At 44.6% G+C, this 20,955-nt stretch overlaps 1 non-coding gene and 1 pseudogene across 1 annotated transcript; both read right to left on the minus strand.

Annotated features, from left to right (window-relative positions):
- Positions 1–594: 594 nt before the first annotated feature.
- LOC127665312 (small nucleolar RNA SNORA17) lies at positions 595–721 on the minus strand. The gene has a single exon (XR_007973362.1). It is a non-coding gene; the product is annotated as a small nucleolar RNA SNORA17 (small nucleolar RNA).
- Positions 722–13,332: 12,611 nt separating this feature from the next.
- LOC127665170 (ras GTPase-activating protein-binding protein 1-like) lies at positions 13,333–14,618 on the minus strand (annotated as a pseudogene).
- Between the last annotated feature and the right edge of the window lie 6,337 nt (positions 14,619–20,955).

A 20,955-nucleotide genomic window follows, 5' to 3' on the forward strand; every position in this document is an offset into this window, starting at 1 on the left:
AATGTGTGGGGCTGGATCTTCCAACTGCAGCTAGCTGGAGTGGGGTCTGCTCTCATGTTCTGTTTCCCAGGCCAGCTCTCCCAAGATGCCCAGGCAAGGGGTGGGACCAGTTCTGTACAGTCCTCAGAGATTAGCCCAGACCAGAGATGCCCACCTGGCGACTGGTGCTAACAGACCCCTGCTGCTCCAGGACCATGGCCCCAGAGATGGCCCTGGTGGCAGCACAGACCAGGACTCCATTTTGGTCTCAGGTGGCATCTTGGGCTACTCACACCAGGCTGTTCCTCACTCCCCTTGAGTCTGAAGTTCTGCCTCTCTTCAGTGTACCCACATCCTTTGGTTTCTGTTTCCCTTCCATTTCTCCACCACTTACTTTCTCTTCTTAGTGGTTCTCAGAGTCTCTGGGTGTCTGGGTCATCTCAGGAGTGGTCTTAGGGGTGCTATGCCCTCTCGCGAATTATGGCACCAGGCAGAGGTGATATTGGGAATAGACTCCCCTCGCCTTGTCTGCACCGTGCTGTAGTAGGGGTCATCTCAGGCTAGCCCCTTGTCTAGGCCCCCTGACCCCAGACTTGTGGTCATCTCAGGCTTGTCTTTTTCAGGGACTCTTCAGATGTTTACAGGTCAGAACACTGAGCACAGACACAGCCTCTCTCTTCACTGTTACCTGCTGACATACACGTGACACAGGAGCCACACCTACAAAGACTCTAGGGGCAGAAAAAATTAGATGTTTTAAAGATATCAATACATTCCTCCACAAGCCACTTCTTAAATTTAGAATAAGCCCTGCTGTCTTGACAGTTGCCCAGTTTTACCATATAGATCCATGACACCTGAAATTTACAGTAAAATTACAAACATTTTTCTCCTTGCTCTCAGGTGGGAAATGAAATTAACAGTGCTTACTCTCATGTTGTTTTTATTTACTAATATGTATTTATTCACTAATATTTACTAATCTGTGTGCACAGCCATATGTGGCACAGGTTGTAAGTGGATAGCCCTCGGAAGTCTGTTTCTTCCTGGCAGTACATAGGTCCCAGGAAGGGAGCCTTGGCTGATTTACCTGCTGAGCACCTCAAGGGCGGTAATCATGAGTAAACAACTCACCACAAGGCTTTCCATGCCCTTTCAAAGAAGAAAGGCATTGCAACAATCATCACAAACAAGTATATTATTTGCCAAAATGCTATTAGAATTTTCTCTCCAATAGAAATGTCACATTGCCAGTGAGTGCATTTATTGGAGAAAAAGCTTCAGAGTGAAGATGTCTGCAGCGGGGAGGCGGGGAGGCGGGGAGGCGGGGAGGCGGGGAGGCGGGGAGGTGGGGAAGTGGGGAGATGGGAGGCAGCAGGGAGGCAGCGACAACTGGATGACTCATCTGTCTTTTCTGATTCAGGGAGTGTGGTGAGGGGCAGCTTCTTTGGAGTAGACACCGGCTTGTGAAAGCCCCTGCCCACACTCCTGGGCCCTACTGGTAAAAGTCTGTCATAGTTTAGAGATTTTTTTTTAAAAAATAAAGATCTCTCATTTTTAAATAAAAATCAATAAGAGATACCTAGATAATGTTCCTCCGCACGGCTTGGTGTGGAAAAAAATGGGTCAGTAACAAAGTCCGTTCATCCGTGCTTTAGCGTGCCGAAGCTGAGCTCATGGCTAACCATGGAGAATCAATTCTGTTGTGGTTCCAACTCTGCTAAGGTCATAGAGCAATGCCCTCCGTGTCAGCTTACTTGGCACATGTATGAACACAAGCAGCCCTTGACAGTGGGACATGCCTTCCTTGTTCCTCCCGCTTGGATCGCTCTCCCAGCTTTAGTGTGAGCAGAAGGGAAACCGCCTGGGCTCCCTGGAGACTGCAGCGTGGCACCGCCCACAGATGCGCTCTGAGGACCTAATGCTGAGCCTTTGGCATAATGTGAATGAAAAGGATAAAAAAGAAGAATGGTGAGAGAGGGAAAGAGGAGCGGGAGCTGGGGAGAGGGAAGAGGAGCCATTTAAGCACTGCAGGTGATCTCTGCCAGGGCCCTGTGCTGCCTGTGGAGGGCGAGCTTAAGGGGTCTAACCCAAAACCCGTCACCGCCACCACGCCAAGGATCCAGTAGTTCCAGAATGACTTAATCCAAGGAGCTTTCCTCACCTGCTCCTTTAAATAAGTGTTGCTGTTAGAACAAAGCCCCCAACACACACACACACACTCACATACACACAAACATACACACTCATACACACAAACACACATACTCACACATACAAACATACACTCATACACACAAACACACACAAATTCACACACACAAACAAACACACACATACCATACACACACACAAACACACAAACACATATACACATACAAACACACACACACACACACACGCGCACACACACACACAAAACAGGCTGCCACTTAAATTCAGCTTGGCAACTGAGTCTCCTACTGCTTCCTAAATAATACCATTCAATGAAAAGAATTCTTCCATATTTTAAAATTACTAGCAATCTTTTTGTCACAAATGTAAAATATTTATCAATGTGATCAAGGAAGGTATCCCATGGGCCTCCAAATGCATGTGTACATGTTCCCCCATGCACATAAATAAATATAAACGCACACCATATATACATGCATATGCAAAATTAATTTGCCAAAGTATTTACTGTATTTGAAAAGCAATTTCTTCAAAAATTGCCACTAAACAGACATGAGCAAATTGGAAAATACCAGTCAAGATGCACAATTCTCTAGTCAAACAAAGTACAGTTTACAAGAGATAACTCAAATATACTCAGAGATCTTCTATTTTTGGTTGGGAGCCTATCCCTTAATAGTGGAGCCGTCTCTCCAGCCCATATAAGAGAGCTTATTTGACTTTTTTTCCCTAAAATATTTTGGAGAGGAAAAAGGGTTACCCACCATGTTTCCAATACTCTAGCACATTCCTGAGATAATCAACTGCTCAGGAGGAAAGGTTTATTTTGAGTCACAGTTTCAAAGGTTTTGTTGCATGGTGGCTTGGCCCTGATGCTTTGGGCCTGTTCTGGTTTAGGGCATCAAGGCAGAAACACGTGGCAGTGGAGAAGTGTTTGCTCATGGTACCCACAAAGCCCAGGAGAGAGCCACAGCGAGGTGCCAGCTCTCCATCTTCCTTTCAGGAGTATATCTCTAGTGACCTAACTTCCTTCTATTAGGCCTGCCACCTAAAGGCTAGACCACCTGCCTAAGAGCCTCAACCCCTAAAGTAAGTGGGCCTCTTCATTCCAATCATCAGTCAAGGAATGGCCTCGTCACAGACATGCCCACACACAGGCCAATCTTATGGAGCGATTCCTCAACTGAGGCTCTCTCTTGCCAGGTGACTCTAGCTTGTGTCAAGTTGATGAAGACAACACAGCACAACTGACCCCTTGCTACTCAACACACAAACAGAGTACTATTAAAACACAACCTTTCCTTTTTTGTTTATGCCCAGGAGCATGGTCCAACTTTTAAAAGTCACACAGTCTCTAAAAATGTCAACACTTAAAAAATAAAAGTTTAGTATCTCTTTAAAATATCCAAAAAAAAAAAAATCTCTTAAACTGTGGGCTTCTGTAGAATCCAAACTAAATAACATGCTTTCTTATTCCAATACAGAGGAACCAGGGCACAATTACAAGATCAAAGCAAAAATCCAAATCCAGAAGTCAGGAATAAAAGAAGAAATACTTATTTTCCATTGTTGTTTCAGAGGTTTTGGTCCATGCTTGGTTGGCCCAGCTGCTCCAGGTCTAAGACCAAACATCGTGGCAGGGGCTGGCGCAGAAGCAATGAGGCTCTGCTTCTAATCACAAGAGGAGAGGGGCTAGGGTTAAACAGCCCCTCTAAGGGCAGAGCCCCAGTGGCCTGCCTTCCCCCCACCAGGTCTCCCCTCAAGTCCCACTCCACCCCAACATTACCACCACTTATGGATCAAGTCGGCAATGCATACATAGCCTTTAGGAAAGAGTTGGCAGCAGAGACTAGAAGGAATGTAATTTCCCCACACCTATGGGGGGCTTGAGATCTTGAAAAGACTTGAGAACAGCCTCAAAGGACAGTTTCCCATTTCTTGTTCTCATTTTAATAGATGGATAGTTTCTGTATGAGTGTTTGCCTTCACATATGTCTGTACACCGGGTGCATGTCTGGTACACAGGTAAGAAGAGGATATTAAGAACCGGAGTTATCTGTGCTGTGAGCCACCACGTGTATGCAGGAAACTGAACCCAGGGCCTTTGAAAGAACAGTGAGTTCTTTTAGTCACTGAGCTATCTCTCCAGCCCCATAGTGTCCTGGAGGGGGGGAGGGGGAATGCTAAATTTGTATTCACTTATTTTGGGTGTGTGTATATCTGTGTGAATGTGAGTCTGCTATGGTTCACAAGGAGGTCAGAGGACCTCGGGTCCTCAAGCGAATACTTTCTCCTTCTGAGTCTTCAGCAACAGGCAGGCTAACATTACCTTGTGTCCTAGGAAATCTTTGGGAGGAGGGGGGAAGGAGGAAAGGAGGATGGGGTGGGGGTGGGGGGTGGCCTGAAAGGAATGCATTAATCATCACAGGAGTGTAGAGGACCCAGGAAAGGGCAGAGGCACAGGGGAAAGAGTTTGGAGCAGAGGGAGGGAGATGTGAAAATAAAAAAGCAGGGTGACAGAGATGATAACGAACATTCAGAATTCCAGCTGAGACAGAGACCACAGGACGAGAAGCCTCCTGTACACCCACCCCGCTGTAGAGAGCAGAGGAAACCCTTATAAGTAAAGAAAGAAGGGGAGGGGGGAAGGGAAGAGGGAGAGAGGTGTGGGGGGTGAGCAGGCTGTGAGTCCTGGTGTGGACAGGTTCCTTTTCTGGGCTGGTTTGTTCCGGCAGCTGATCCAGATTCTCAAGCTTGGATATAGAGTAGGCAGGAACCCTGGGCTTTTCTCCAGCTTTGGGTCTTGTTTTGTTTTTCCCTCCTGTGTTTCTTCAGAGACCAATCTTTTTTTTTTTTTCTGGAGTAATGCATTCTTTCCCTGTGTGGCTAATACCAGTCAAGCTTTGAATAATGAAAATCCATCCTTGATAGACTGTTTTAAGAGTTTTGATTCCCCTGTAGACTGAAGTTTCCACGACACCGTGCGGAGAAGCTGTTAGGAGAAAATGAAGACGTCCACATGAAGTCCAATGCTGCCCAAGCCTGGATTACCGCACAGTTTCTAGGAAACCTAAACAGGTCCTGACTGAAATCTACCGAGTAAACATTCTTAATAGAACAAGACTGGGAATTTGAATTTTACTAGGCTCAGTGGCTTCCCTTTCCTCCCTTTCTGGCAGTTGAACAAAGGACAAAAGTCGGGGTATAGTTTACAAGACATCAGCAAATCCTGGTTAGGGGCCTTGCTTTGGAAACTAACCTAAGACCTGCAGCTCCCATCAGAACTCCCATCCCAGAGTTCAGGCTCTCAGGCAGAATCTTCACTACTGCCCTAGAACCTAAGTGTGGAGCACCCACGTAACTCCAAAGCATCCCCACATCCAGAGCAGCATCTCAGGTGGTGTTTTCTAAACTCAGAAACCTAAAGAATTCTGGGGGCACTCCTTAAACTCTGTTTAAGTCAACCAAAATCCACTCTTCATGGAGGGGGCCTGGGAATCTAAATTTAACAAGTCCTCCCTGGTGACTTTTATCACTAGGCAAATTAGGTGACATGGCTTGAAGTCAGTGTTTATTAGGCACACACCTGTCCTGTGTAGTGTTAAAGCACTTTGATGTGGATGTCTTTATTTTCTTTTAACAACCCTCTTCTTTGGTTCACAAGGGAGCCACCCCTCCCTAGCCAATTAAGGATGGATTTTACTGTTTGAGTCTCAGGGTAACCTCATTTCCATATCTCTAGTCTTTTGATTTAGATTTTAAACTCCCTCTTACCTTGAGATTAAGCACTGGATTGACTTTTACAAAGGACCCCACAGACTTCACTGCATAAAACAGAGAACCCACAGCTCCAGGAACTCTAAGGAATCAATCAATGGCTCCTTCTGCTCTTTGTCCTTGCACTTGGCAGTGTAAGATGCTACCTTGATTTTGGAGATTTGAGACAGAAGTTGGCTGCAGAGCCTGTTATTGAGAGCAAAGATCTTTTGAATTACACTGAGAACCGGAGTGCTGCAGAAACTGAAGCAGGAAAAGGAAAACACAGCGATCATCTGTTTGTGCTGGCTCTGCAAGCCAGGGTGCTGGCGAGGCCGGAGAATTTCAGCTGCTAAGAAAAAGGTAATGGATATTTCCAGTTTCCTGTCACACCCTCCTCCCACATTCTTATCCTCATGCTCATAGGTCTTTGGAGACTCATAGTTTCCAGTTTACTAAAAGCCCACACTCATCCGTCCCGTTCTGTTGATTCTTCTTACACTTGTCCGGACTTTACAATTTGTACGTCCTAATACTTTCCACATCTGTGTTTATTCAATAACGCAAAAGCAGACACATCCAAGCTGTGTTCCATTCATCTCTACCCCAGGAACAGTCAGGACAAGTGATGTTTGAGTCCTGTCTTCTCATCAGCAGTATCCTGACTCCTTCAACGTTGGGAAGGTTTGCCGTGCTCTGTAATTCAGAATCTCTCTCTAGAAACTTAAAACACTCATTAAGTACACACTGTCCCTTGTTCTTCTACTTGATCCTAGCAAACTCATGGTACCAGTACTTTACTTTTTTTCCCCTAGCAGATATAGCTAAAAGGGTGATAATTTTAAAGTTCAATATACTTTTTTTCAAATCCCGTGTCTGTGAGATGGCTCAGCAGGTAAAAGTGATATTGCGAAAATTTTGGGAAGTCTACCACAGTTACCACATTACTGGAGCTTTGGGGTACCCTTTGGAGGTTATTAGTCTCGTTTGTAAAAAGAATTTAGGAGTGGACACAAAGGGAAGTTTAAAGACATTTCATTAGACTTTTAAAGAAAAACTCCAGGGCGGGAAGCTGTAAGTCTCAGCATCTTCCTGGAGAAAGATGGAGACCAGAAAAAAGGCTTGATCTGGGGCACAGAAGTCTGACATCCCTGGTAGGGGAGGAGAGATGGAGAAGAGGAGGAGAGAGTAATGGTGTCTTCTACCAAGCTTAACAACCTGAGTTCAAAACCCGGGTCTCACATGGAGGTAGGAGAGAATCAACTACACACACACACACACACACACACACACAGTAAATAAGTGTTTTTTTTAAAGTAATTTGCTTGTTGGTAGGTATGACTTCAAAGTCTCCATTCTTCCTTGTAACACTTAGTGTTCCAGCATTTTCTTCATTCACTGATCCAAGTATGTATGTGCGATTTCCACGGGGACACGGGAAACAGACGTGCGATGCTTCTTTATCCCAGAGGCACGGCGAGCACTGGGTGGAAATATGACTAGAATAGTTGCTGATTTCTCTCCCTAACCAAGCCAACCTCAGTTGTTGATTTCTCTACCTAGTCAAACCACCTATGAAAGCACACCAGCTAAATGGACTGCTCTAGCACTTCCGCCTAGCACAGACATCCCGTGTTATCACGTGAATACGGAGCTATTGCCTGGGCTGCCACAGGTTTGGCTCACTCACACCCTGCGTGACCTCTGGCATGTATCTCCACTCGGCGTATCATGCCCATTCAAGGATGAGGGTTGTCGGCCTTCTGACTGACAGGAAGTGTTAAGGATTCAGCACAAAGAAGGCTTTCCCTCTGCTACCTATTGAAAGTCGCTCTCTTGGCAGTTCTAGAAATTAAGTCAGAACACCCGTTGCTTAATAGTTGGTGGGTCCGTATGTTCTGCCATCTGTCTTGTATACCCAGTAGTGAGCTTCCATTGGGTGACTTAACTGTAGTGTAGTGAAGTGGCTTTAAGCTGTAGATCTTTCCCTGGACTATACTATACGTGTGTGTGTGTGTGTGTGTGTGTGTGTGTGTGTGTGTGTGTGTGTGTGTGTAAGAAGAGAGAGGGGGGTGATACATAAGTATATGTCTTCTGATCTGATCATTGTTCCAGGATGGCCTCTCGTTTGAGAACTGCATGCGCTTGCCACATGACTACAAGTTCATCAACATAGTCACCCCAGCTCTACCCGCTTTACCCGTCGCCTCAGCCTTTATCCTGTTTCACATCCTATTTCTTAATGCTCACGTTCTTGCAGCCCCTTCTCTGTGCTTCTTTCTTTTGGTCCTTCTCTTTAGCATGGAACCTGGGGTATGGAACACGCTAGACAAGTGCTCGGGTCCTGCACCACGTCTCTCGCCTACAGATGATTTTAACAGGAAGCCAAATCCTCTGCTTCTTTCCTCTCTGCTTTAAAATATTTAAACTGACTTCTAATTTTACTTATAATAGTTCCAGATGTCACATGAAGTCTGCTTGATCCTGGCCAACATCTCTAGCCCCATCTAATTCCTCATGGCGTTAATATCCTTGGAACGAACCAGTGACATTTTTTCCGGGACTGGAGAGATGGCTCAGTGGTTAGGAACACACACTATTTTTGAAGAGGATGTGAGGTCAGTTCCCAGCACTCATACAGGGCAACTTCAGACTGTGTAACTGCAGATCCAGGTGAGTCCAATGCCCCCTGCTGGTAGCTATAAGCATTGCACTGACATGCAGAACCCCTCCCACTCAGGCACAACTATGTATACCTCATTATTATTATTTTATTACGTTTACTATAGCTTAGATTTTCTAACAACACCAAGCCAACCAACAGCAAGTACACAGAACACTAGGAAGGTAAGCATCAATACTGCCATGATCTAGGAATAGTTGACAGACAATAAGCTGTTACTGGGCTTTGGGTCAGTGATGGACAGGTTTATTAGTATGCTGGCTTTGTCCCAAGAATCCTCATGCTGTCACACTTGGATAAATGATCATGAAGCAAACATCAAACACAGAAAAAAAACACAATTCTACCTGAGCAGATCTGGTGAAAGGCAGCCCAGATTGTTAGTTCAACATATAGTTAGAGAAGTAAACAGGTCCAGGGAAAATATATATCATTACTTTGAAAAAGACCGTTTTTCAAGATTATGATTCCCTTAACTACCCCCTTTTAAACCAATATTTATTTAGAGCAGCTAGGCCCTTGAATGCAGGAGAGTCATGCTCTGAAATTCAGACAGGGCTCTACTGAGTGGGCCGTGGTCATGTTCTATGATCCAGTACAAGGGATGGGCCACATTGCATTTTTGAAACTAACGCATTTTATCCTGAAAGTTCATCTTCAATTCGGTCTCAATAGCAAAGAGAAAAAGTCATTTTTCTAGACATTTTTAATTTAGCCTGAAAGGAAACCCAGGGGCTTAAAATGCTTTAACTATTTTAATGTAATTATAAAATGTCATTTAATGCCATATCTTCAAAATACAATCTCTTGAAATAAACCTGAAATGACTCAAGTGTGCAGAATCAGCAAACGCACGCAGACTAAGAGGGCAGATTGACATTAATGGGGTTTGATATGTCTGCTGAGACTCGCACGAGCGTCATAAGCTTTAATCAGCCCAGGAAGTACAGAGAAGCCAATGGTACAAAGAGTCTATCAAAAGGAAGTTCAGTGATCAATATGAACTCTGGCTCATCAGTACACTTAGAAACGCTCTGTTTTCTCCTTGAAAATCTTCTGACTTGAGCTGGAAGGATGGTTCAGTGGTTGAGAGTGTATCTTGATTTCAACTGAGTTCAACTACCAGCCCCCAAATCAAGTGACTCACAACCATCTGCTACCCCAGCTAACCCAACAGCCTCTTATGGCCTCTAAAGCACCTGACACCTGATCACCCGCCCCTCCCCCCTCTCTCTCTCTCACACACACACACACAAATAAGACATTTTCAAAAATGTCCTAATGTGAAAACAAACAAAATATCTACCATCTAATGCTAACAACTTCCTCTTAAAAGGAGAGAAGGGACTTACAAAGAGGCAATACAGCCCACGGTTCACAAGAAACTTGAGTAGAAATTAGCAGCTTTGTTTGCTAGCTTTGTGCTATTGCAGGTAGATCCAGGCCTGACAGGCACAAGCCAGAATACACTCCCACCCCACACAGTTCCTGAAAGGGGAAGAGACTGCTCAAGTAAACTCTCAGTGGAGTTTTATGCTGCAATGCCTTTTCCAACATCCTCTCTATGTGGTATCTAAAGATATTTATGTAAATGTTAATATGGCAAGAAATACACAAGATAGAATTAGGTACCCAAAAAAGATTAACAGTTTCTTTCTTCCTTTCATCTAATTTTGTGAATTAAAGAAACCAGGAGTAAACATTTGGTACCCAATTATATTCTGGTTCCAACTGTTTTTACCCAACCACTATTTTCATGTTAATTATTTATTATTAATTAGCATCAATTAATTTTTCAAACAAAGTGTCTTTTAAAGTGTCTTTAGCACAAATTGTGGTAAAGAACTTTTTAATAAGAGGTATAGCCTTGGGGCTGGGGAGATGGTTCAGTGATTAAGAGCACTGACTGCTTTTCCAGAGTACCTGAATTCAATTCCCAGCAACCACATGGTGGCTCACAACCATCTGTAATACAATCCAATGCTCTGTCTGGTGTGTCTGAAGACAGCAATGGTGTACTCATATACATAAAATAAATAAATCTTTTTAAAAAAAAAAAAAGAGGTCACAGTCATTCCCTAATTCCATGGGAGATTGGTGTCAGGACTCCAGGGACTAACAAAACTCACAAATGGGGTGGGGAAGATGGCTCAGTGGGTAAAATGCTTGCTGTGCCAGCAGGAAGAACTGATTTCAAATCCCAGCACTTGTCAAAGCAAGGTGTGATGTTGACTTTCACACACACACATATGTTCACCCCCACATTAACCTGTTCAAACAAAAAATGAATAAAAAGTTAATAGTCACATCCTTGGGTAATGTTTTTATATATACACATATGTAATATGTATATTATTTATATATATATATATTTTAAACTTATAATGTAATATAAATTTTATGTAACCAGTTGCTAGCCTGTCTCGTTTAATTATGACAATAGATCTCCATAGTCTGATTGCACAATTTCATTTTTACTATTTATTTTATGTGTATGAATACATTGCATGTATCTCTTTATGTACACCAAGTGCGTGTGTGGTGTCAACAGAGTGCAGAAGGAGGATTCCAATCCCCTGGAACTGGGAGTTAGGGATGTTTGTGAGCCACTTAGGTAGGTGCTAAGAATTCCTATCTGAGCACTCTGAGAGAGCAATTCGTACTCTTAGCCACTGAGCTATCTTTCCATCCCCCCACAGCTTTCTTTTGGTCAGTCGTTTGGTTTTAACAGTTTTGATTTGTAGTTAGTTGAATAGATAGATGTGAAACCTGCTAACATGGAGAGAGAACTGTATTTCAACCCAAAAGAAAACAACCCCAACCTGAAAGGAGAAAATATGCACTTTTGCAAGTTGTGTTTCCATTAGAAGAATGTGTAAATGTATTTCATTAGGAAAAAAAAATTCATGTAGCAATACATTTTGCTTGCTTCTAGATTCTGGGGAGATGGATCCAGAGAGCTGGAGTGACAACTTTGGAATTTTGGTCTCTTTAAAAAAGCACGGAAATATTATAAGAATATGTTTCCATTTTAATCCCAGGTGTGGGATATGGGGCTGCTTCAGATTATCCAGAGCAGGTGACTCTAATTTGTCTGGCACAGGAGGTATGATTTCCACAATTGTGTGGCATTTGGAATTCTGGGGACTTTTTAGAATGTATATAAACACTAGGGCCCCATGAGGCAGGTGGGTTGTTGGTTGGTTGCTGTTGGTTGCTGCTGGTCACAGTTTGTTAAGTAGTTGTGGACAAAGAAGAAGCAAGAAGAAATTAGATATCCTAACAGAGAAGTTCAAATTTGCTCCAAGGAACTAGATGCCCCTAATCAGCAGGAATTAATCTAAAAGTAATGTCACCCCTCTCCTCTCTGTTTTTCTCTCTGATCTAGAGTTAGGGGCTTGAAAGGGGGAAAAAGAAAAAAAGAACCCACAAAGTAACAAAAGACCAGCTACAGAGAGCGAGGAAAAGTCATCTATCCAGAACTTGCTAGCTACCAATTCCGTGCGGAGTCTGGATCCTCGAGGTCACTCTTGAATCTCGGGCCTAACTGGAGCTCAACTGTGGCAGAAGGAGCCAGCGCAGAGCCTCCGCAGCGCTCTCCCGAGGGACGGATGGTGACGTGCTGCCGTCTCGCCCCAGAAGCAGCTTCTTCACTGGACTTCATTGGAATCAGATGAGGCTGTGTGCAGCCAGCATCACCACCAAGCAAGAACCACAGTCCAAGCCTCGGGCAGGACCAACCAACGCGGGCAAGGGTGTAAACTGCATGAGAATGTAGCCGCACATTTCTAGCTGGGCCCTAGGAAGGGCCACTGCCTGGAAGCGAAACACTCTCAGGGCCTTCTCCGCCTCCTCCATCAGCTCGGTTCCTCTGCACATTTAGCACATTTACTTTATCACTGAGAACCAGTTCCGTTTTCTGCTGCTCTGGGACTCTGTGGAATAAATTACACGTATGATCTTTTAAATGTAGATGTCAGCACCCCTGACTCCCAACGTGCCCCGTTTGTTCCAAAAGAAAAACACTGATTTTGCATGGGCTGAATGCGCACCCAGGTGCAGGGAGCCATCTGCATAGGGATTACGATGACTTCCCTGGATGGACCCTGGTGAGTGGAAGCATGACAGAGTGACAGGACTGAGAGACCCTTCAGACCAGTGGTCCTCGGCCTTCCTAATGCCACCACCCTTTGATGCCATTCCTTGTGTTATGGTGGCCCCGCCCATCAATTTATTTTCATCGCTACACCATAACTGTAATTTTGATACTCTTTTTCTATAAACACCTTTTATTCAGTTAACCACACGAGCAGGCAATTTTACCACACCAGAAAGGAGTCATGACTTGATTTTTCCTGCTTCCAAAATGTTTATCAAATCCTGTGTCTCCCAACAAATGAAACATCCATTGTCAGTGATACTGAGACACGCTCCTCTGGGCAAAGGAGGTGAGACTCCAGTCTGCATACGCAGCGTGAACAGGAATGTCAGTCTTTCCTCTTCTTTACAAATCTATTCCTCCTAAATTATCATTCTGGAAAACTGGGAAAGAAGGACTAAAAGGTCAAGGGAGGAAAGAGGGTTGGAGAGCACACACTATGAACACAAGCGAAATTAAAATTGTACAAACTCAAGCAGTTTATAATAGACCACTCCGAGACACCAAAGGCGGATTGAAAGAATTCCCCATTCTGCAGGAGCCGGGGCTGTGTGCTGTGTGGAGATCTGAGGCAAGCAATTCACTGCTTTGGAGTTGTAATCCCCCTGCCCACGCCAAAGCCCAGTTTCTGCACCATGCCTCTGAGGGGAGAGCCTCTTGGCCCACAACAGGGGAGGGGGCCCTCCAGGTCCCTGCGGCCACCTTCCCTGAGAGCTCAAGTCTTCTCTTCCACATTCAGGTGGGCAGCGCCTCGGAGCATGATGGGCCTATTATTAAGGACCTTCTAAACGGGTTCAGAATCATCAAACAAAAGCGAAATTGGGTAACTTGCCACCACCATTGAGGCACAGCTCTACCACATTCCCATAATTTTGGGAAAAAATCCTTCAGTTCTGACTTGTCAACCTCATGTGACAGGTTCCCAATAAAGAGCTGGTGACTGTCGGGGTGCCTCGCCGTCCTTCAAGGTTCCACATCGCTTGTTCACCAGCCTCACGGATTCATCAGGGTCCTCTCTGAGGAGGAATATCGATCCATTGCTCTCGAATCCTCTGATCTGAGACCTTTGTGGTGGGAGCTGAGAGTCAGTTAGGTTCTGGACGGGGCTGTGATGCTGGCACTTTGACCACATGAGGCGGTGTCCCTGTCACTGGAACAGCCCCACTGGGAGGAAGGTCCTTACTAGTCACAGATGCCCAAGACAATGTCAAGTCCTCCTGTGCTGGGGCCCCGTCTACCACGGCCGGGGAAGCGCTGGTCTGCACATCCTTGGGAGCAGCGTTTTCCGATGCAGGCTCGGGCTTGTCCTCTTGAATGTCCGGCACAGGTTCTGCCGCCAGCTCCGGTTCCGGTTCCGGTACCACAACAGGCTCCTCTAAACGCTCCTCCAACTCATTACTGACAGTCTGATTGTAGAAAGTTCAGGAATCATCAGGTACCACCTCTGGTGTCTGCTGTCTTTCTTCCGGTTCCTTTATTTCTTCCTCAGATTCCTCTTGAGGCTCTGTGACAAAGCCACCGAAGACCTCCTCTTGGTATCTGAAGATGTCATTGCGAACATAGAATCTGTTGGCAACAGAGCCCTCAGGAGCAAGGACAAAGGTCAGCGCGAACCTCCGCAGAGCCTGGTTGTTGTTGGACAGCACCCCCATCACTTGGACTACCTCCCCGTCGTCGTCGTCGTCGTCGTCGGTCAGAGTTTGTGTGAGCATCCACGTGGCGGATCTTGGTGAAGTTTTGTGACATCACTTTCCCGTGAATTTCCTTCTGCCTGTAGACTGTATCTGCTGGCTTCCTGCTGGAATCCAAGCCCCCGTGGGCATGAGATGAGTTCTTTCCATAAATTCTGTGCAGCATGCCTGGGGCCTGATTCTGCAGGTGTAGTACTGTTGCACAACTCCAGCCCGACCAGCAGGGGACGAGGCAGCTCGGCTCCATAACCATCGCTTTGGTGGATTCAACCTGAGCGGCTGAAGAATGAGTGGACAGGGCTGCACATGGGAAGCGGTGGTGGCATCCCTACTGTTATGAATTGTAATGTAAATATTTTTGGAATTGGACGTTTACCAAAGAGGTCATGACACACTGGTTGAGAATCGCTGCTTTAGGCCAATCTAAATGATGAAGAAACCAAAGTTCAGGAGATTCTGGTTGATATCTAGTAGAAAGAACATGGCAGCCCAGTGCTGAGTCCCAGACTCTTTTGAGCTCAGCACAAAAGTCCCATTGTTAATCAGTGGGTGAGCAATGCCCCCCACAGGCTCCTGGGAACTCTTGGCCCCCAGCTGGAGGTACGCTTTTGGAAGTGGGGTCTAAAGGAAGGAAGTAGCTAGTTGACTGGTTGGCCATATAAGTTACAGCCTGGCCCGGGTTCCCAGCCCAGCTGTAAGCCCCACCCCCTCATCCTGGCTTTCCATGGCCCTGTGTCCCCCTCAGCTGTAAGCCTCCCCCAACCCCATCACACCTTTCCCACCCCTATGCATCTTCTCTCTAAAGCTGCCAGGCAAAATAAACCTGTCCTTCCTTAAGTTGCTTCTTTCAAGAACTCTGTCAGAGCTTTGAGAAAAGTAGCACACTTGAGCAACAAAAGGAGTTACTTGTGTTTATTGGTATTTTTAATTCTACAAAAGAAAAGGGAAAAAAAAGGAAAAGGCTCAAAGTTATATCTCAAGCCAAGTATGCCCCAAGAAAGGTCACTCCCTTATTCTAAAATCAAGTTCTTTGGTAAGTAACCATCTTTATCATTCCTAATCCACATCCTGCTTCCTGTTAAGACCTTTCTGTAACGTAGCCTCATTCTACAGGAAAAAGCTTCACGAGGGTCAAGTTCCCAATTACCAGCTCTCAGTTACTTAATGAGTTGCTTTCGGTAGAAAAGAAAAACCCCATAATTTTGCAAGGAATGAGCAAGCCATTCTCTTCTTTGTCTCCATCTCCACCAATGCTTTAAGTACTTCCATATCTGAGCCCACTTTGTAACCTGCACACCTGAAGCTTGAATCTCACTGTGCTTAAGTATTGACAGATCAAGACTTGCCTCCTGCCCCACACAATGTTTCAGTGATGTTCATACTGTTACATGAATGAAAGTCTTTTTTACTGTGCCACAGCATTAAGAACAACAGCACCGAACTGAAATGTGGGATGTGGGGCTTTGGAGAACCTGCAATGTTTGATAATTTTATGCTGTAGCTGTCACATCATTAAGCTGCGCATGTTCACATCTTTTAGTGTCAAACAACTCAACAGCTTAAAAAGGAAAACAGCAGTTCCCACCACCGTCCTCCCATTCCCCAGACACTCCTGTACCTTTTACTCTGCTATTTGGTTATACATTTTAACTGGTGTGCAGACCTTCTGTTACGTTATAGTTATGTGAGTTGATATTTGGTATTATATAAATGTAGTTTTGTGATAACATATGTTATTTTATAGAAATATTAAAATATTTGGTTCTTGCTTTTAGACATTACAAAATGTTTAAGTCTTTGTTGATGTGTGTCGGTGTGTGGCTGGACGACCATGTGGGGGTGCCATGGGTGCCTGGGGAGGTCAGAGGGCAACTTGCAGGCACTGGTTTTCTCCTTCTACCTGTGGGCCCCGGGGCTTGAACTCAGGTCCTTGGGTTTGACAGTAAGCTTCTTTGCCTCCTGATCTGTCTTAGCTGGACCATGTTTTCAATACTGAAAATTAAGAGTTCACCCCTCTTGCTTTCTCCATTGTATATATACGATCATATATCACTTGTAGTCCCCAGATATCCTTGTGGAATTTCATCATTGCATGAGCTCATAGCATGGATTTATGCAACGTGGGAGGTTGTAGGAAAGCACCTGAGATAATCAACGGGAAGAGAGGAAAGCTTTATTTCAGGTAACAGGCTCTGCAGTTTCCGTTCACAGTTAATTGGCCTTGTTGCTTTTGAACTTGTGTGTGGTGGTGTGTCAGATCTTAAGATTGGGAGTGAAAGAGAAATAGGAAATGAGCAGGACCATAATTCCAAGGGCACCCCCCCCCCCCACACACACACACACGATGAGAAAAACTCCCACTAGGTCCTATTTCTTAAGGTCTCGACCATCTCTCAATAGTATCCAGCCAGGAGCATGTGGAGAAAGAGGAACACTCCTCCACTGCTGGTGGGGCTGTAAGATGGTACAACCACTGTGGAAATCAGTCTGGAGGTTCCTCAGAAAACTGGACATGAGACTTCCAGAGGACCCTGCTATACCTCTCCTGGGCATATACCCAAAGGATTCCCCAGCATGCAATAAAGACACATGCTCCATTTTGTTCATAGCAGCCTTATTTATAATAGCCAGAAGCTGGAAAGAACCCAGATGCCCCTCAAAGGAGGAATGGATACAGAAAATGTGGTATATTTACACAATGGAATACTACTCAGCAATTAAAAACAATGAATTCACAAAATTTTTAGGCAAATGGTTTGATCTGAAAAATATCATCCTAAGTGAGGTAACCCAATCACAAAAGAATACACATGGAATGCAATCTCTGATAAGTGGATATTAATTAGCCCAGAAGCCCTGAATACCCAAGGTACAAATCACATAACAAATGACTCCCATGAAGAAGTATGGAGAGGGTCCTGATCCTGGAAAGGATTGATCTAGCATTGGAAGGGAATATAAGGACAGAGAAAAAGGAGGGAGGTGATTGGAGAATGGATGGAGAGAAGAAGGTTTATGGGACATATGGGGAGGGGGGATCCGGGAAAGGGGAAATCATTTGGAATGTAAACAAAGAATATAGAAAATAAAAATATTTTAAAAAAATAGTATCCAGCCAGGGATGTTCAAAATGCAAATAATAGCGAGTGTGATGTCATACTTTGTCCCAAGACTGTGAGTATAACTTATTATTCTTCTCTGTAGGCTTTGATAATATTCTTTTTTGAAGCTCTTAATAAAGGGGCTGGAGAAAAGGCTCCATAAGTAAAGCGCTCATTTACACAGTCCCGGAGCATCCGTGGGAAAGCGGGGTATGGTCACTCGTGCCTAGAATTTTTACACCGGGAAACGGGAAGTATAAAGACAGGAGGATGACGTAGGCTTTCTAGCCAGTCAACATAACTAAAAAACAAGCTTCAAGCTGAAGGCTCGGTGACAGACCCCGAGCCTTCGGAATAGAGTTAAGGTGGGGACTGATCAAATGAGACAAATGAGACCTCAGCAGTCCCTGGTAGCTTCCACAGGCATGCGCACATGTGTTCACATACAGAAAAAAAAAAGTCAAATTCCCACAATGCATCACTTCAGGGGTCCCATTCCCATCTGAGTCCACAGATCGAGCTTCTATGGCTGTCCAGGGTGGCCCTGTGGATGCTGAGGGACTTTGCAGTCTGGAAACTGTCACAGAGTTCTAGGAAATCTTTTCCCTAATCTTTCCTGCCAAGCAGTGTCATGTTCTATTTCAGGAGCACCGACAGTCAGATATTAGACTTCCTAGATTAATCTTTCTTTTTCATCCCATTTTCTATGCCCTGCCTCCTTGTTCTACTTTGAGCGATTTCTTCCATTTTATCATCCAAATTTCTACTGAATATTTGACTTCAGCTATGCTATTTTTAACTTCGAGAATAGGTTTTAAAAATAGCATTCTACTCCCCAGGGTCCAAGACCTCCCTGCAGATGTCGTGTGTGGGTTGATTTGTGTCTTATCTCCTCTTTGGGGGTTTTGTTCCCGGTCACTATGTTCTTTTCTGCTGCCTTTCTTTTCGCTCCACTTGTCCTTTCCCTTTTGGTTGTTTTGCAGTTTTGTTTCCGAGATGCTGTAACTGCCTCCCGACGCGGTGCTGGTTCTCCGAGTGGGGTGCAGTGCCTGCATGTAGTGGTGGGGTGTCTCAAGACATGTAGCTTTTGCTGAGGATCTCAACTGAGTGTCTCTTTTTTAAACCCAGATCAATAAAAAAGGAACCTGCCTCGGGTCAGTGTGTAAACCCGGCAATCAGCATGTCCAAAGCCTGCCTCCGGTCAGTGTGTAAACCCAGCAATCAGCATGCTCAAAGCCGTGCGGAGACAAAGCTGGGGCCTCACCTTTTAACATCTAAAGTTTCTGCTAGATGCCGGATTCCACTATTTCTCAGTTCTCAGTTCTCTAGCCAGTGTCCATAAGGTCAGAGGTCCTAGGGTTTCCACAGAGTGGGAACGCATTTTTCAACTAGACGTTAGCATCCACGAAAAGGACTCAGGGGCCCGACACTGTCTCCAAGTGCATAACCTTAACTCCACTTGTGCTGCCACCATCAGAGGCCACCAAGGGCCTCCAGATCAGGATTCTTCAGAATGAAGATGCACCCAGACACCAAACTCGCCAGGTGGAGAAAGTCAACAGCTGTTCACTCAGCGAAATCATTTACTAGCACACTCTTTGGATCCCACGAGCCATTGCTCCCTTCCCCACTGCCTTTGTTCTCAGAGGCTTACACTTTTTCCATCATTTCAGTGGGGAAATACTCTGGGGGGGAAAAGAGGTAGAAACTTGCTGAAAATAACATCGTTTGAGACGTTTCTAATTTCTCCAGGGCACAGCCTGCATCTGCTTTGTCCAAAGCAGAGTTGTGTCCTACAGAAGGGATGAAGCGAAACCTTTTATCACTGAGCTATAGCCTAGTGCTATACAAATTTGAGGTTAAAAGACCAGGTGTGTGGCACATGTCTTTATCTCAGCACTTCGGAGACAGTGACAAGCTCATGTAAGTTAGACGACAGTTTGTTCTATGTAGTAAGTTCCAATCCAGACAGAGGGACATAGTAAGACTCTGTCTCAAACTCAAATTAAGTTAATTCACTAATTGGTTAATTTTAAAAGTCAAGCTAAAAAAATGACTAAAAGAAAACATTTCAAAGTCAATATTATTGTTTTCAAAAGGACATAAACTTTCAGATTCTGAGACAAAATTCTGATGTTAAATATTCCAATGTAAAATGTGAAGAGAAATATTTGTATTAATAAATAACATCAAAGCCTTACTAACAAGCAGTGATGTATCAAATCAATGTAATCTTAATGAAGATGGCTCAGTGGGTAAAGATGCTTGCTACGTAAGCCTGGCAACCAGAGGTCTAGCCCCAGAAGCTACAGAGAGGTAGAAATGTAACCAACTGTACAAAGTTGTGCCCTGACTCCATGCACGCTAGGTATGTGCACCTAAACATACACCTCACACAGATTAAAAGGTCTTGAGCTGAGAAAATGGCTCAGTAGTTACTTGTTGAGAAAGTGTGCAGATCAGAGATCCCCCCAGATCTCCTGTCATTGCTCCACGTAGATTCCAGCCTCAAAGACAGAGACATAAGATCCCCCAAAGTAAGCTGACTCATGAGCCTAGCTGTTCTGGTGAGCTCTGGAAACCCTGAGAAACTCTGTCTTATTGAATGAGGTGGGGAGAAAAAAAAATCCAAAACTGAAGCCGATCCCTTGGACCTCCACCACATGTATGCTCTACCATGTGCATGTGCACTCACACACAAAAAACACGTGTATACATACATGCAAACACGCCATATACACATGAAAAATGGAAAAAGGCCAAACAAGCTTAAATTGAAAATTATTGTAAATCGGACTAGGCATAAAATTGATGGGTATGATGGTGTGAAGAACCTCACGCACTGAAAAAGCAGCTCAAAATACGGTTTGAGCAGAGAGCACTTGGGAAAGAGGATGTCCCACACGCATCTCTGAACTCCCCTCATGTGTCTAAAGACCAAGCCTCTGGAAGACACTCAGCCTCAGAAGTCCTATCCACAAACAACCACAGAGGGCTAACTTGGATCCTAGGAAAGGACCCTGGAGTTGGCCCTACACCCAATGAATCAGTCACTTAGTGTTCTCAGACAGCCTTGATTTATCATGTCCTCCTCCTCCTTCCCTAGGCTGAGTGTCTACCACTACCAAGCAGCCTAAGTATTTTCTTCTTTCCCTTCAGCACACAGCAGGATCTGAGCTTTAGTCACTTGTCCCTTCTTACAGTTCATGTGTTGTGGGACTTCCATGAATAAATGCATAATTGTTTTTTCTATTAATCTGTCTATGTCAACTTATGGCATAGCTCAGATCAATCTAATTGACACAGCAAAATAATTTTGTACCATCTAAAAGTGCATCTGTTAGTTCACTGTTTTACTTCTACAGTATTATAGAAGTAGATATAAAATCCACTGAATTCTAACTCCATATT

Source organism: Apodemus sylvaticus, chromosome 14 (assembly GCF_947179515.1).
Source record: "Apodemus sylvaticus chromosome 14, mApoSyl1.1, whole genome shotgun sequence".
Lineage (NCBI taxonomy): Eukaryota > Metazoa > Chordata > Mammalia > Rodentia > Muridae > Apodemus > Apodemus sylvaticus.